Genomic DNA, 8,472 nt, shown 5'->3' with positions numbered 1-8,472 from the left:
ATGTTCGAGAGAGAGCAAATTAGCTGCTGATGAAAGCGTTCGTGTATTTATATGTCTCGGCAGTACACAGGCCACATTTCTCAACCGCATGAGAACGGGGATACGACAAAAGCTGTGTAATCTATAATCTTTGTCATCAACGTCAGGCTTTTGTATTTTGAATACATGTATTTTTAGTTTATCTCAAAGCTAAGTGAGCCGATCCGGTTGTTTGTTCCACATCTTGCTCAGAATTGCATTTGGTAGGGAGCAGACTTTCAAGGTATGCTCTGACGGTGTGTCCAAAATGAAGATATTAAATTTCGGAGGGGAGAAATTCGGTGCTGCAAGGTCGAGGCCTTGATCTTTCCAGTATTTACTGTGAGTTCAAAACGTTGATACGCATTGGTGAGATTACTGACATCTTGTTGCAATTCTAAAATTGAGAGACTGACAGCCACGTTGTCATCGGCGCACTGGAGTTCTGAGATTCACTTTGGTACTGGTAAGATTCATTGACTTGGAGTCGCACGGCTTAGTGTTTACAGTGTTAGATTCCTAATCGTAAGATTGTGGTTTCCATTGTTGGACAGTGGGATGCGTTGTGTTCCTGAACAAACATTTCATTACACGTTCTTCGAATCCACTCAGCTGGCGAAGATGAGTGACCCTAAGACAGACTGGCGTCCCATACATGTGGGAAATGTATACATCATGGAAACCGGAAAACCGGCCCTTATGAGTCGGAACGACTCGATAAATTAACTTTGCTTACATTTTACTCTTTAGATTCTTTGAGCGAAAACTCTCCAGGTTGCAGTGTCCATGTTGAAAGATCGAAAATATAGAATACACAACCAATCCCGATGATGTTCCAGAAACATTTCAGCCAGATTTACATTCAATATTGTGTCATTTTCTATTTATCAGGTAGAGGTAAAATGTATGGCGATATCTGCTGTTTGTCGGGACGCAATCGGGAATAGAGCGCCTCTCATGTTGGTCTGAATTCTTCTGGAAAAAATTAAGGGAATTAGTAAAATGAACGACTAAATAATTTATACTATAGTTAACTCCTTATGATCCATGTTCAAATCCCAAGATCTACGAGAGTCTACAGAAGTTGCAAATTTTCACTTATACCCTGATGTATTAAATGAAATGTTGAAGGATTCCATTCAATACGTCTGTAATTTTGTGAGCTATAAAGACACCACAACGAATCAAATGTATTCTGAGATTACGGAAACAGTTGATCATTTAACAAAATGGCCTGCAGTAGTAAATTGTATTATACCATAAAGGTTATGATAGTTAACATCCTATTAAAGTATAAATAAAAGTATATGTTTCCAATTTCATACAGTATCTAGTAACATTATCTTGTAATATGTTCCATGATTTGAAAGGTATACCAGCCGCATAGCATTCAGCTAATACCGTATTTTATTGAAAACTGGGCCAAATAAAGGAATGGATGTTAAAGATATATTAAAGCACATGGTGGTCATGTTTGGAATGCCTTTGAATATACTTCTGTTCAGTAATTTCACCTCATCATCTGCCTCACAAGAATGAAGTTTAAAGAAGGAATTTCTCATATTTAATAGACTAAGATAAGGATTCAGATTGTGGTGCGATGTGTTTATTGGTATTTCATTAACCAATAATATTTAAATAGACAAGACATTTTCAAGGTAAAACAACTCAATACGGAACAGCACTTTCTGGATATGATTTGGGAGGTAATCTCCAAATATAATAAATCACGGTAGTGTTTTATAAATTTTTTTGTGTGTATATATATATATATATATATCAAAATAAGCAACAAGAATGATTTTGATTATTTTGATTATAATCATCCCACGGATTTTTATGGATAACACCATTCAAAATGTTGGTGCATCTAAATTAAGTACCATATTCATTTGAATCTAAATTTTTGCTGAACTTATATATATATATATATATATATATATATATGTCTAGAATCCAACCGGACGCGGAGGAAGAGAGAAACTAGACATTCAGTGAAGGAGAATTAGTGACTGAGAGGGAGTGAGAGAAAATAATAGCAATGAGACAAACGGGTGACACGTGAATAAGGAAGGAAGGGGCGAAAGTAAATCAGAGTTTCAACTCTTTGTGAGTACATGTGTGGGTGTACACGGGAAGTATGTGAATGTTTGTATGCGTGATTATTATGTACCTTATTTTGTACCTTAATTATATATAAAATCCTATTATTAGCCGCCATTTTAGCCGCCATTATTGACGGCATGTGGTAAGCTAGTAAATTATAAATTGAAAGTATTTTCAAATAGTAAGAAATTTCAAATAGTAATTTTTAAATAGACTGAGATTCGAGTATGTAAATGAATGCATTGTAAAGGTTATGCACTCGATTTTACAATAATCACTATAGTTATGGACGCATTGGAATATACATTGCTATCAATTATACAGTAAGCAATAAATTTTTATTCATTTCAAACTAAATTTATACAATGCGCAAGATAAAGTTGTAGTGTATAGAGAAAATAAATACTCGTACGGAACAAGGGCTTAAATCCTTCACATGTTGCCGATATCTTTCAAAACTTCACATAAATGAAATTAATTCTAGTTATATAAATGAATAGATTCAATCAATAGCACACCATCTGCAAAGAGCTTTATTTTCGCCTACCAAAAAATTATGGAATATTGGATAGATAAATCAAGATAATCGATACATATATATCTATATTCGAAACCGAAATTGCACCGGCGTGGAGGTTTTTATTTCATCTGTCAATAATATACCGAGTCGCCTTTATTTAAGTTTGCAACATTTAATTGTATAAACAGCCAGACAAACAGACATACAGACAGCTAGATAAATATATAAAACATACACCACACAAACATGCGCAGAAACACGCACAAACACACGCGCACAGTAACACAGACAGACCGACATACTCACATATGCTCTACACCCACACAAATACACATACAAACGCTGCTGTTGGGGTTGAATAAACCGTTAGGTGAAGCTTGAAGAACTAATCAATACAAAGTTTATATATATATACGAGCAAAACGCTCCCCGTGCAATGGACGGTGCTGAGTTGTCAAACATTTAAACCAAATTTTCTCAAAACAAGTTGTCCGACCGTCCCATAGGCCTCCTCTTTGAAAAACACTGATTTGACCTAAATTTGAGACACCAGCATAAGATGAAATAAAGATATACTTTTTCTATTCCAAAGGAAAACGATTTTATTCACACAAATATCAAAACCGAAGAGTTTAAAGTACCAGTAATGATAAGGCTGTTGACTGGGAGAACACAAACATGGTTTAAACAGTAAGCTTGGCAGGAAATAAACGTGCCTTTAAGCAGTACAAAAACAACGTAAAATGCAAGATGCAGTTATGTACAGGTTGAGAGATGAAAAGCAGGACAAAACGGCTTTATTGATCGCGTTCTCAGCTGGAATAGATTTTTGTAATATTTTCCAGACTTATGCACGCCCTGATGCCGTCGGTATCTACATATCAAATTTGAGTGCAATCGGATGGAGGATGCCCGAGATCCTAGAAGACACACACACAGACAGACAGAACGGATTTTATATAATATATATATGATATATAATATATATATATATATATATATATATATATATAATATATATATATGATATATAATATATATATATATATATATATATATATATATATATATATATATATATTATATATATATATATACATAGCCGTGTGAAATTTGACTGGTGGTTGTTGGCGCTGCCACTTATGTTTACATCCAGAGTAAAACGCGGAGAGAAAGAGAATTTGCAAAGAAATACAAGGGTAGGAGAAATTTCCCTCAAGAGAACCGCTCAGGGCTTATATTTTTGCTGGTGATCATTGCTCTATCAACCAAACTTTCCGATGTTGTTACACATTGCTGATCACTATGCGCTTTCTTTGATTGTGGTAGTCATTGAATGATGCTACCCCACTTGTGATACTGGGATGGTCACATTCTCTACGAGCTGTTCCGTTGTAGTAGATAAAGTGAAATGTAGTGTTTAGCTCCAGAAAACAACTTTCCGCTGGGCAAGTAATCGAAACGTCAATCGTGCTATCGTGAATCAACGCTATGTGCAGTGCCTTCACATACATGTATGCACACACACACACACACATAGAAAGATATAGATGTGTATATATGTGTGTTTGTGTGTATATGTAGATTGAGAGAGGGTGAGACAACGACAGACAGACAGATAGATAAACAGATAAACAGGCAGACAGATAGATAGACAAACTTATAGCTAGATAGATATATAGATAGAGAGAGAGAGATAGAGGCAGACAGACAGATAGATAGATAGATAAATAGATAGATAGATAGATAGATAGATAGATAGATAGATAGATAGATAGAGAGAGAGAGAGACAGAGAGAGACAGAGAGAGACAGAGACAGAGACAGAGGGAGAGACAGAGGGAGAGAGACAGGCAGACAGAGAGACGGACAGACAAGACTGACACTGATAGACAGCTAGGTTTCTCGCTAGCTAGATAGATACATAGATACATTTATATGAAACACATATTTCCGTTTGAATCATTTTAGCCAACCAACTAATATATTGATTTTCATTATATACAGGCCACCAAAACCTCCCACATGGAACATACTTATCAACTGTGAATTATCGATAAAATGTTTATTAGCATTATACAAATGTTACTTCCATCCATTATTATTATTCTAACTGACAATTATTGGTCTGCTTCCTAAATGGAAAATAATAATATTAGAACCCATCACTTGGGCGATGATGGGACTCAATCTTCTCTGTTTAAATTTCACTCTGACGAAGCATGTAATTCAAAATTTCTATTTATGATGAAATAATAACCAGTAATATACTACATCTCTGCTTACAAATATATTCCCTTCTTTGGTGAACAGTTTTCAGTAGAGAAGAAATCAATTATCTGAGCAATGAAAGTGATAATAGAATATAAAGAATTTGGTATATTATTGTGTAACATCTTACATTTTGCCATCCGTCTCCGAACTGCCGCCTTGCAGAGGTACCAGTTTGGTATTTATTCCGTCGGTTTAAAGTACCAGAATGTGAACAAACCTTTGCCAGTTGTTAAGCGGCGAAATGGTGACACTCAAAGACATATTCATGCACGTACATATGCATACATTCATGCAAATATGCACATGCAGTGACTCCAACTCCTGTACATTTACTCAAATGCATGCAAAAATACTCCATCGATTGAAGGAACCTTGGGTCTAGGTTCGAAACCGGATCACTCTCTTTCTCCATCTTTCTTTCTGTCTCTCTCTTTCTATATCTCTGTTTTCCTCTCTGTCTCTGTATCTCTCTCTCTCTCTTTCTCTCTCTCTTTCTCTCTCTTTCTCTCTCTTTCTCTATTGGCAACAAATATTGAAATAAAACTGAATAATGACAAACATGCATACGTACGTATGTACAGACAGGCATACCTACAACAATATCTACAATCGTTCTTGTCAAATATTTTGAATGAAAAGTGAGATTTCAGCCTGAACACATTATGGTTAAATGCAGTTGAGAAAGAATACTGTAACATCACTAACATTAAAACATACAAAAATGGTGCAGAAACCTTCGCTATGGCAGTAGGCAAACTGCAAAATGGAAAGGCAACTGGAATGGGGCCTAATACTTGGATATTGGTACAAGAAGCTGACATTTTGTAGAAACTAAATGATATGTATATTCAAAAGGGCTATAGAAGATCAGACAGATATACCAAATTGGCATCCTACAGCAGGGAATATATATTGTTGCCAAACAAAAATAAAATCACCAAGATGGCAGAAAACTACAAATATTATGTACCCAAACTGTACCCAAGTTGCCTCAACCAATTACTCCAGGGTCACTGTGAGACGAACAACATTGTGACTGATGAAAAAGCTGGTGGTAAGAAGGGAGCGTGGAGATGTGCTGAAAAACTTTTAATAAACAAAGCTGTACTGCCTGAAGTAAGAAACTAACATAGAAACCTTGTGACAGTATGACTTAACTTATAAGAAGGCGTTCGTTTCTATCCCTAATTCATGGCTGTTGAAGCGCCTACATCTGGCAAAAGTACCTACTACCTTTTAGCTGCTGCTATAGAGGGACTCACAAAGACATGGACAACAATTCTTACTCTTACAAGTGAGAACGGAATACTTGTTTCTGATAGTATAGTCATTTCAAAAGAAAATTCCAAGGAAATAGTCTTTCAGTACTTCTTTTCATTTTGGCACTGAATCCATTATCGTTCCTACTGCAGAAAACAAATGATTACATGCTAGGATCTTCAACTGCTACAAATATTAATGTAACTCATAATTTTTTTGTAGACGACCTGAAGATTTATGCTAAAATTGGAATTAATAATATTTTCAGCCGAAATAGGCGTGGAATTTGGCCAAAAGAAATGTTCATATTTGGTTATAGAATGAGGAAAATCAGTCCCCCAGTCCAAAACCTGTGCAACAACGGTCACTGTATCTACAGTGTTACAAATACCTAGGCATAGACGAAAATGTATCATATGAAGGCACTGTGAATAAGGATAGAGTGACCTGAGGATATTACACCAGACTTATGAAAATATGACAGCTGGAACTTTCCTCTTACAACAAACAATATCCTAAAATGCATTTGCAGTACCAGTGCTGATTCCAACATTTGGGATACTTGTTTGGTCTTTAGAGGAAATTCACTCCTTAGATATCAAAACCCGCATAATCCTGACGAACAACAGGGAAACTCCATAGAAATGGTGATGTTGACAGACTTTACCCATGAAGAAATTAAGGGAGTAGAGACCTGAGATCGGTGCAGACGGCCTTCGAATGCCATATGGTATCCCTCAGGCAGCACCTGCTAAACAACAACAGAAAAATTGATATATAAATGCAGTGCTGATAAGTGAAGTAAGCAACATTGTTGATGATCTCTGCAGCCCGAAAAAACTGGGCTCTCTTACCTCAGAGAAGACCTGGATAGAAAGCACTCAACATACAAAGACGAAAAGGCTATGAATGGGTATGTTGCCCGGAAGCTTGAAGAACACAGTAGAATTGACATGGAGCGCAGCATTTCTTGGGACAAAAGACCATTACATCACATCACACTTTGAAGGTTATGCGTTTGCAATCCAGGAACAGGGGTTTGCCACAAAGTACCTCATGAACATGGGAGACAGTGACGTTCTTGTAATCCCAAGGTGCAACTTTATATGTAGGTTATGTCATGTTTCTCTGGAAAACATCGCGAATGTGATTAGCAGCGGTCCTAAATTGTCATCACGGTTCTACCTCCCTATGCGGCATGATGTTATTGCTAAAACAATTTACAATGCCATTCGCGAATTTGACTGTCCTGAAAGGAACTTAGAAAATCCCTTTGTTATGGAAGACATTCATAAACACCAACTCAAGGATTAATGGTGGAATACTCCCATCAAAACCTCTGATAAATGTAAGCATAACAGGCCGTATATTGTTGTTTGGGACAAAGGAGCAGAGGGCTGTACCACCATAGAGGTAAGCTGCCCTCCAGATATAAATATCTCTTTAAAACTCAAAGGAAAATAGGTTATCTATGGATAAATGCTTCGAAACCTCAGCTTCTATATCCAGACTGTCAATTCATAGTCATACCAATAATAATTGGAGCAATCGGTTTTAGTAAATTCGTACATTACAGGTGTAATTTGTAAGTGGAACAGCAAAAATATGAAAGAATGTTCTCCAGTTCCAAATTTGAATTTGCGTGTGTTACCTACATCCCAAAGATGGAGCTTTGTATCTTTGTTGGAAACCGGCACCCTCTTGAATGGAAGATGTATAATCATTAAATAATAAAAGACATGCACACATAGACATGCACACACATATACATATATACATAAATATACGCCTACATATGTACGTTCATAAAAATACTTGTTAATATAGGCATGTGTAAAAAGAGTTTCCGCACAGTCTCCAGCTGAAATATTTATTCACATCTCACTAGTCGTCCCTGGGCTATAAAAGAAAGCACTTCCCTAATCTTGAAACGACGCGGTTGCTAAGACAACATATCAACTACAAAACCGTTTTGTAATAAACTATTACATTCAAGTATTTATGTCCCACCAGATTTATTTTTATTTCAAACAATTAAAAAAATAACTCGTTAGAGCCTAGGTTTATGGGTTATATAGTAAATACCGGTAATACGCTGCAGTCGTTTCATACCGTTTTAACCTAGAGCTTTGTAATTTCTATTTGCTTCTAGAAAGTCAAATTTGCAAGTTATTGAAATATATAGAACGTGACAAATAGGAGATATTGGCATAAATTGCCGGAAATATAAAATGCCTTCCCTTACGTAAACAGTGGCACAGCCAACTATCCATGCACCTCGACGCACACATATAT

Source organism: Octopus sinensis, linkage group LG13 (assembly GCF_006345805.1).
Source record: "Octopus sinensis linkage group LG13, ASM634580v1, whole genome shotgun sequence".
Classification (NCBI taxonomy): domain Eukaryota; kingdom Metazoa; phylum Mollusca; class Cephalopoda; order Octopoda; family Octopodidae; genus Octopus; species Octopus sinensis.
Note: the sequence above shows the minus strand (reverse complement) of the source record.